This window comes from Panthera leo, chromosome D1 (genome assembly GCF_018350215.1).
Source record: "Panthera leo isolate Ple1 chromosome D1, P.leo_Ple1_pat1.1, whole genome shotgun sequence".
Classification (NCBI taxonomy): domain Eukaryota; kingdom Metazoa; phylum Chordata; class Mammalia; order Carnivora; family Felidae; genus Panthera; species Panthera leo.
In genome coordinates, this window is record NC_056688.1 from 34,205,450 (window position 1) to 34,213,839 (window position 8,390).

Below are 8,390 nucleotides of genomic sequence, written 5' to 3' on the forward strand. Positions count from 1 at the left end.
ATTCATTTTCTATGACTGGCTTATTTCACTTAGCACTATACCTTCTTGGTCCATCCATGTTTTTGCAAATGGCAAGATTTAATTCTTTTTTATAGTTGGGTAATATTCCATTGCATATTTATACTACTTCTTTACCCTTTAATCTATTGATGGACACTTGGACTGCTTCCATTTCTTGGCCATTGTAAATAATGCTTCCATAAACATAGAATGCATGTATCCCTATAATTTAGTTTTTTGTATTCTTTGGGTAAATAATCAGTAGTGGAATTAATGGAAAATATGGTATTTCTGTTTTTGGGTTTTTTGAGGAACCTCCATACAGTGGTTGCACCAAATACTTACCCACCAACAGTGTGTGAGGGTTCCCACTTCTTCATGTCCTTGCCGAAAATTGTTATTTCTTGTGTTTTTGATTACGTTATTCTAATAGGTCTACAGTGATATCTCATTATGGTTTTAATTTGCATTTCCCTGGTGATTAGTGATATTGAGCATATTTTCCTGTGTTGGCTAGTTTTCTATATATTCTCTGGAAAAAAAAATGTCTATTCAAGTCCTCTGCCCATTTTGATCAGATTATTGTTGCTGTTGTTTTTGGTGTGTGTGTGTGTGTGTGTGTTTTGGGTTATAGAAGTTTTTTATATATTTTGGATATTAACCCCTTATCAGATATGTTATTTGCCAATCTATTCTCCCATTCAGTAGGCTGCCTTTTTGTTTTGTTCATGGTTTCCTTCCATGTGCAGAAGGTTTAATTTGGTATAGATTCAATAGTTTAATTTTCCTTTATTTCCCTTGCCAGAAGAGACATATCTAGAAAAATATTTCTATAGCAGATGTCAAACAAATTATTTTCCATTTTTTTCTAGGAATTTTATGGTTTCAGAGCTCACATTTAGGTCTTTAATCCATTTTGGGTCTATTCCTCTAATAGTTTTTAAATATATTTAAATACTTTGGCTTCTTTACCTTTATAGGAAACTCCAATTATGTAAATGCTATGTGTTTAACATTTTCTAATCCTATTTTACTTTTTTCTTTTCATTTTTATTTTTCTTTCTATTTCTTTTTTTAAATTGTTTTCTTTTTTCTTTTCTTTTTTTTTTTGAAAGAAAGAGAGCATGAGCAGGGGAGAGGCAGAGGGACAGAGTGAGAAACTTAAGCAGGTTCCACACTCAGTAAACAGCCTGACCCAGGGCTTGATCTTAGGACCCTGGATTCATGACATGAGCCAAAATCAAGAGTCAGAGGCTCAAATGACTGAACCACCCAGGCACCCCTTTCCTTTCTATTTCTACACTCCGTGGTAATTGTGGTGCTTTTCATATTGTCCATTCTACTGTCCTTGTTCTTTTTCATTATTTAAAAATTTTCTCCTGTACTGAGTTCTGTAAGTTCATTTTAGTAAATTAATGTTGTCTTACCATCTTTTTCAAGTTCTGGCATTTCAAATTTGTTCGTATTTCTGCATTGAAACAATTGTTTTGTTACTTTTTCTATGTCGTGGTAAAATGTTTGGTATACTCTACAACCCAGCAATTGCACTACTAGGCATTTATCCACGGGATACAGGTGTGCTGTTTCGAAGGGACCCATGCACCTCCATGTTTATAGCAGCACTATCAATAATAGCCAAAGTATGGAAAGAGACCAAATGTCCATTGGTGGATGAATGGATAAAGAAGATGTGTATATATATATATATATATATATATATATATATATATATATACACACACACAATGGAGTATTACTTAGCAATCAAAAGGAATGAAATCTTGCCATTTGCAACTACCTGGATGGAACTGGAGAGTATTATGCTAAGTGAAATTAGTCAGTCAGAGTAAGACAAAAATCATATGACTTCACTCATATGAGACTTTAAGAGACAAAACAGATGAACATAAGGGAAGGGAAATAAAAATAACATAAAAACAGAGAGGGGGACAAAACAGAAGAGACTCATAAATATGAGGAACAAACTGAGGGTTGCTGGAGGGGTTGTGGGAGGGGGGATGGGCTAAATGTGTAAGGTGCATTAAGGAATCTACTCCTGAAATCATTGTTTCACTATATGCTAATTTGGATGTAAATTAAAAAAATTAAATTAAATTAAAAGAATGGTATAATTTCTGTTTCATGCCATCATTGTTCTGGCAAAGCTTTAATATAATATTTTTATACTGATTCTTTTTCAACTTCTTCTATATTATTCATCAGAGGATGAGTTGGGTTTGCTGGCCCAGTTATTTGTAGGAGTTTCCTCCAAGGAATATACATTATGTTGCCTTTGCTGCCATCTGCACCCCAAGGCTGTTTGATCATTGTTGGTGGGTCTTTCTTCCACCTACTGTCTATGCAGCTTCTGCTTGATCTCTATCTGCTCCCTATAGATCCTGCAGATCTTATTTGGTGAAAATTATGGGATTTTTCAATTCTGGGTTTGCATTATACCAGCTTTACCTGGACAGTTGTAAGGTAATTCTGTTCACCTCCCCTTTCAAGGCTTCTGTTGCACCTCACTCCACATAGATAGCTTTGGTAAAGTCACACTTGCTTTTGTTAGGCCAGTCTATGAATGATATATACCTTTAAATTTCAGTGAAAATGGAAAGAATATTTTATTTGTTTGTTTGCCTATTTACTTTCTTGCTTTTGTGTGATATGTAGAAAAAAGAGAAAATTACTATGTGTCTCTGTTATATTCAGACTGGAAATCTTGGGATTGTTTTCCCCTACATTATTTCATACTGTTAAATTTGTTGCAAGTGATCAAAACTTATTTTATAACTTTAAAGAAACTGTATCTTAAAGGCATAATGTCACTTATTGTCTAACAGGTCATTTATTTTAAGACAGAAGTTGCACAAAGGGATTGGAAGGATATTTAAACTAGGGACAGTATTCATATCCCTGGTGCATATACTCTGGTAATTTCTTAAAGAAAGAAAAGGTCATTTAGACGCCTCCCAGGAAATCCTAAGGGTTAGGGTTGGTTCTGCTAAATAAATGTTAGATAGATTTTAATCCTTGGGGGAAATCTTAGGGCAAAGCAGTCATAAGCTAAAGTACAATCAATAGATAAAGCAGCGAACAGAAGAGGCATTTAGCTCAAAAGCAAACAATCAGCTTTTTCAGACATGCCAGCTTTCCCAGGGGAGACAGGTGGCTTCACTCTTAGTTAAAAGGGCAATGGATCTCAGGAGGCATATGAGATGTTAACAGACTTACAATGAGCACATAGGTAATTGGGTACTTTGTGTTTTCTCTGTACATGTTTAATTACAAATGCATGGCCTGTGTGTTTAATCAGGCCCAATTGTGGAAATGGTGTAAAGGTTTCTCTCTGGGACCAAAACATCAGAGCAGAGTTTTATGATCTCAAAAATAGACATTGCAGCAGCAGTGAGTTTCTCTGTATGTTGGCTAAATTTTACACACTATATATTCATCCAGCATCAAGTTCATTTTGGAATGGGACTAATGCAACTATGATGAATATATAGGTGTCTATTGTAAAGAAATAAGAGTAAACACAGATTTACACCTTACTACATATGATGTCATGCCTTGTATGTAGTATGTGCTAAATAAATGTCCATTGATTTGTCTTAATAAAGTATCATCATACTTCAAACACCAATGATTATGAATTGGGGCAATTTGTTGAAGTTTCTCACTTGTAGATCAGCTCTAATCTAGGGAGATATACCCCCAAACTATCTATGCATCACTGTCACTGAAGCCACAAGCAATCCAGAAGCCTCTGGATTCCTTTTGAGCTATTCTTGCATAAACCATTTCATCTCTTTGTAAAGTAGTTCCGGAGCTTTCTGCTTTCAGATTTCAGTAAAAAGCATGATTTCTGAAATGAAGTCATCTAATGAATTGAATGAGGTATTTTGGGCAGTTCTAAGTATCAAAGGAGACCACACAGCACCTGGCAGGTTTGCTCCCCACAGTCTGATATACGTTAGTGGGAAGAGGTTTATTTTGAAGCATTTGAGAGGAAACCACACTATTTCTTTTCTTCTTTTACATTTCTTTCTTTCCATATACTTCTATTTTTTATTATTAAGTCAAATTATTGGCTTAGCAGAAACAGACCTCACTGAATATTAACATACCAAGAAGCTCTAATGTAGCCTTTATCATTGCTTAAAAAGAATTTCAGGTTATCATTCTTTTAATTGCAAATCTAGTAAGCTGAACTCCTTACCTCAAAGGAAAAATGCTATTTACATTTAACAACATTAAAAATAAAAGTTTAATGGGTTTTAAAGGTAGTATGGCTTTAATATAATTAAGGTAGATTTTTGTTTGTTTTTTTGTTTGTTTGTTTCATGCTAGTGTTTCTGGGCCTTTCAGAGCAATCAGATTAATAATCACCCTCTTTATAATCTAGTTAAGGATGCCTTTGGGAAAAAAAAAGTACCAGGTCAGTCATTGTGTTTCTGATCAGAAATTCATATTCAAGTCTCTGTTGACTTCACTTGTCTCTTCCTGACTAAAATTACATTTTTCTTTTTGCTTTTGTAAAGTGGACCCGCTACTACTCTAGTCTAAAGGGTCTTGGCATTCCCTCAAATAGTTGTAACTTGTAGCTCTACCTTAATTCTCCTTATGCCAGTTCAAGAACACCCTCAGTTGCCTCATTTGTATCACCTCACTCAAGTCTATTTATCCTGTAAATGGTCCCATATCTTCCTAATTCAAAGTATATTCTACTTCTTCAAAATTTCTATACTACTTATCTCAACCATATATGAGCACATCAGTTGCAGCCTTGTATTGTTATCTTTTTATATGTGCATTAAAAGCTCCTTGGGAATAGTGACTATTGTACTTCTTAGGTACCTAAAAAATATTCAAAACTTCTAAAAATATAGCAGCATTTGGAGATCTTCCTAAACAACCTGTGAATTTTTTTAAATTACAAATTGCTCTACAAAGTCACATTTGGCTTTCACTTTTTGATGCATTAACTATTGTTTTCAATTTTGCTTTCCTCTTGCTATAACTTCTTGCTAATACACAGACAACGTCTTCCTGATGAAAAAAAAAAAGTACAAACTTCCCTTATAAATTAACTTTTTGTGATAAATGAAGATAACACAGGAATAAATATTATATATACTTCATTACATATAATTTCCATGAGGACTGAGTCATATCAACTAATATCCCTTTCATGTTTGCCCTATACTCTAAATGATTCAAACAAGACTATTTCTTTGGAAAATTTTAGTTTTCTTTAAGGAGGTCTGATTAATACATTCTATAAAGCCATGTAATCATAGAATGATTAAATGACTAAAATTAGGATATGAAGATGGAAATGTTTTAGTATTTTTATAGCTTAGTATGTTTTTTATGGGGAGTAAATAAAGGGATAAATATACCTAATTGATGGAGGCACTATCTCGTGATTTATCTGTACCAATACTGCAAAAGTTTTGATGGTCTGTTACTAATCAGTACTTTTGAGATTTAGTTTTAATTTGACAAACTTGATGAAAAATCTACACAAAATCTATCTACACTAATCTATCCTCTTTTTTTTAGTATTTTTTGTAAAGTTTGTTTGTTTGTTTATTATTTACTTATTTGGAAAAAGAGACAGAGGGTGTGCTGAGCTGTCAGTATACAGCCTGACCTCAGGAACCCTGAAATCATGACCTGAGCTGAAAGGAGGAGTCGGATGCTTAACCAACTGAGTCACCCAGGTGCCCATTTCATTCTTTTTCCCTTTCTCCCTTTCTTTTTTCCTTCCTTCCTTTTCTTTCTTTCTTTCTTTCTTTCTTTCTTTCTTTCTAAATAAGAAATAGGATGCCATTACAACATTAATTTAAAATGATCATCTTATGGAAATATAAAATAAACTTGCAGAATCAGAAGATTTAATAACCTAGTCAGCGAAACTTCCCCAAAAAGCCACCTGGCAAACCAGGTTAAAGCACAGTCACAAATGATACAAACCAAAGGGTATGACTCACCATTTTCTACTTGTTGCTATAGCATGTAGGATCATAAAACATCTGTTACCAAAGAATATTTTGGACAATTATTTTTATTCAATATTTTCAGTGTTGAAATTATTGAGCAGGAACACTTGACTGCCTTATTTTCTTTATTTTTTTTTCTGTTACTTTTTATGTCTTTAATCCTAACAAAACCAAGCCTTTATCTTTGGCTCAGTAGAGCTCTGGAGACAAGTAGTTACAACAGACCCTGGGCTATTCAGAGAATATTGGCTTTTGTAAATTAGTAATGGTCTATCCTTGTCTAACTTCCAAATAAATTCTGGAAAACAATAGCATAATTCAACAGCAACAGCATATTAACCTTTTGTTGGGTCAATCTTACTCCATATATGTTCTGCTTTTTCTTTTCTAAATTGTGCTTCCTAAATATATGCTAAGAATTGTAGTAGGCAGTACTTGGGATACAAATATAAACAACTATTCTCATTCCAAAGTTTCAGAGTGTAGACAGAAATCTACCAATATGTTTAAGTACAGTGTAATAAAAGCAATTATATGAGTAAACACAATATTCATATGTCATAATGCAAACAGGAGGAATGTCAATGTTTGAATGTTGTAGGCTTTGAAAGACAAGAAAGACTTTATGAGACCAAGGAGGGAAAGTAATCTCAGGTATTGAAAAGAGAACAAAAATATGAAAGTATAAAAGAACGTGAGCAATTGCATATGGTTTGCTCTTGATGGAACATAATGTGAATAAAGAAATAAGAAAAATTTTGATTATGACCTAGATCATAAATGCCTTAGACTTCATTAGAACTTATTGTGTAAAACAGGGAGGGGTCATTAAATGGTCATTATCAGGACTGTGACTTAAACAGATTCATGTAGAAAGGTGATTATTATAGCATATAAATGATGGAATCAATGGGGCAGAGATTACTGACAGGAGAGGAGTTAAGAAACTTTACATGAATACTCAAGTATTTTTTTAAAATATCAGTAGATAAATATGTATGTCAGTTTTTAAAATATGAGTGTCCCTGAAAAATTAGCAGCTGGAAAGTATGACCTTAAAAATCTTCTTTGCATTATTACTATATATATATATATATATATATATATATATATATATATAATTTTTTAATTTTTTAATGTTTATTTATTTTTGAGAGAGAGAAAGAGACAGACTGTGAATGGGAGAGGGGCAGAGAGAGAGGGAGTCACAGAATCCGAAGCAGGATCCAATCTCTGAGCTGCCAGCACAGACCCTGACATGGGGCTTGAACCCAGGAACAGTGAGATCATAACCTGAGCGATGTCAGCCACTTGCCTGACTGAGCCACTTAGGCGCCCCTGCATTATTACTATATTAATTATATGATCTTTTGAGTCTAAAAAAAGCAGAACACCCAAACAACTTGAAAAGGTCAGTGATAGCATTATAAAGTGTTAAAAATTCACTTATATTTTTCAAATAATGTAACTTTTTTAGTGAATTCCTCTAGAGAATTTCTTTCTCACAAGAAACATCTTTTTTTTTCTTTTTCAAACTCCCTTTCCATAAATGAGAGCAAAACTTTCTTAAAATATCATTACTTGACATATTTGCAAACAATATTTAACATCTTGTTCTCCAGTATTGTTATTAAATAACTACTTAGTTTCAGGTATTTCAAATCAGATTGGGTAGTCTCAATTAATGAAAATCTATCAATTTGGTAAAAATAATCCACTTTTAATATCTATAAATTTCACGATTATATCTATAATTTAGAGGAGAAGATGTTTTTATTAAAGACATGCTCTACTCAAAAAGTTCCTATTAGATTTAATTCAGGAAGTTCTTTGTATGATTCAGGAAAACTTATATGAGTTAGGATGAGCTTCCTAACTAGTGACAAAAGTCCTATAACAATAGACTTGCGCTATTTAAAATAAGTCAATGACTACCTATATAGATGTTTTCTACACATGTCTGTCGCACAGTGACATCTTGTTTGTTTGTTTTGGCAGGAAAAATTCTTTCTCTATGCTGTATTTTAACTTCCCTTTCTGTTGCCTCTAATTCATAAAACAAGAAGCAAACTTCTCCATAATATTTCAGTTTCCCCAAGATGATTTCTCATGATGTGACCTGGGTCTCAATGGCCTCATGGTTGGGAGTATCATCAAACGGTACTTTCTATTCTTTCACTTAATTACCCAAGCTCCAAATCCTCATATCCTAAATATCAGGAAGCTACTCATAGAAGGAAACTTATTACAAAGGTAAAGGAGATAGCAATTGCTTCTACATGTTGCTTATTCTTCTTCCTAGTAACAGAGAAACTCATCCCAAGCTAATTCCTAGGGAAATGTATTTGAGTGAATTTTCTAAAGCAACTGTTAGGTACTAGC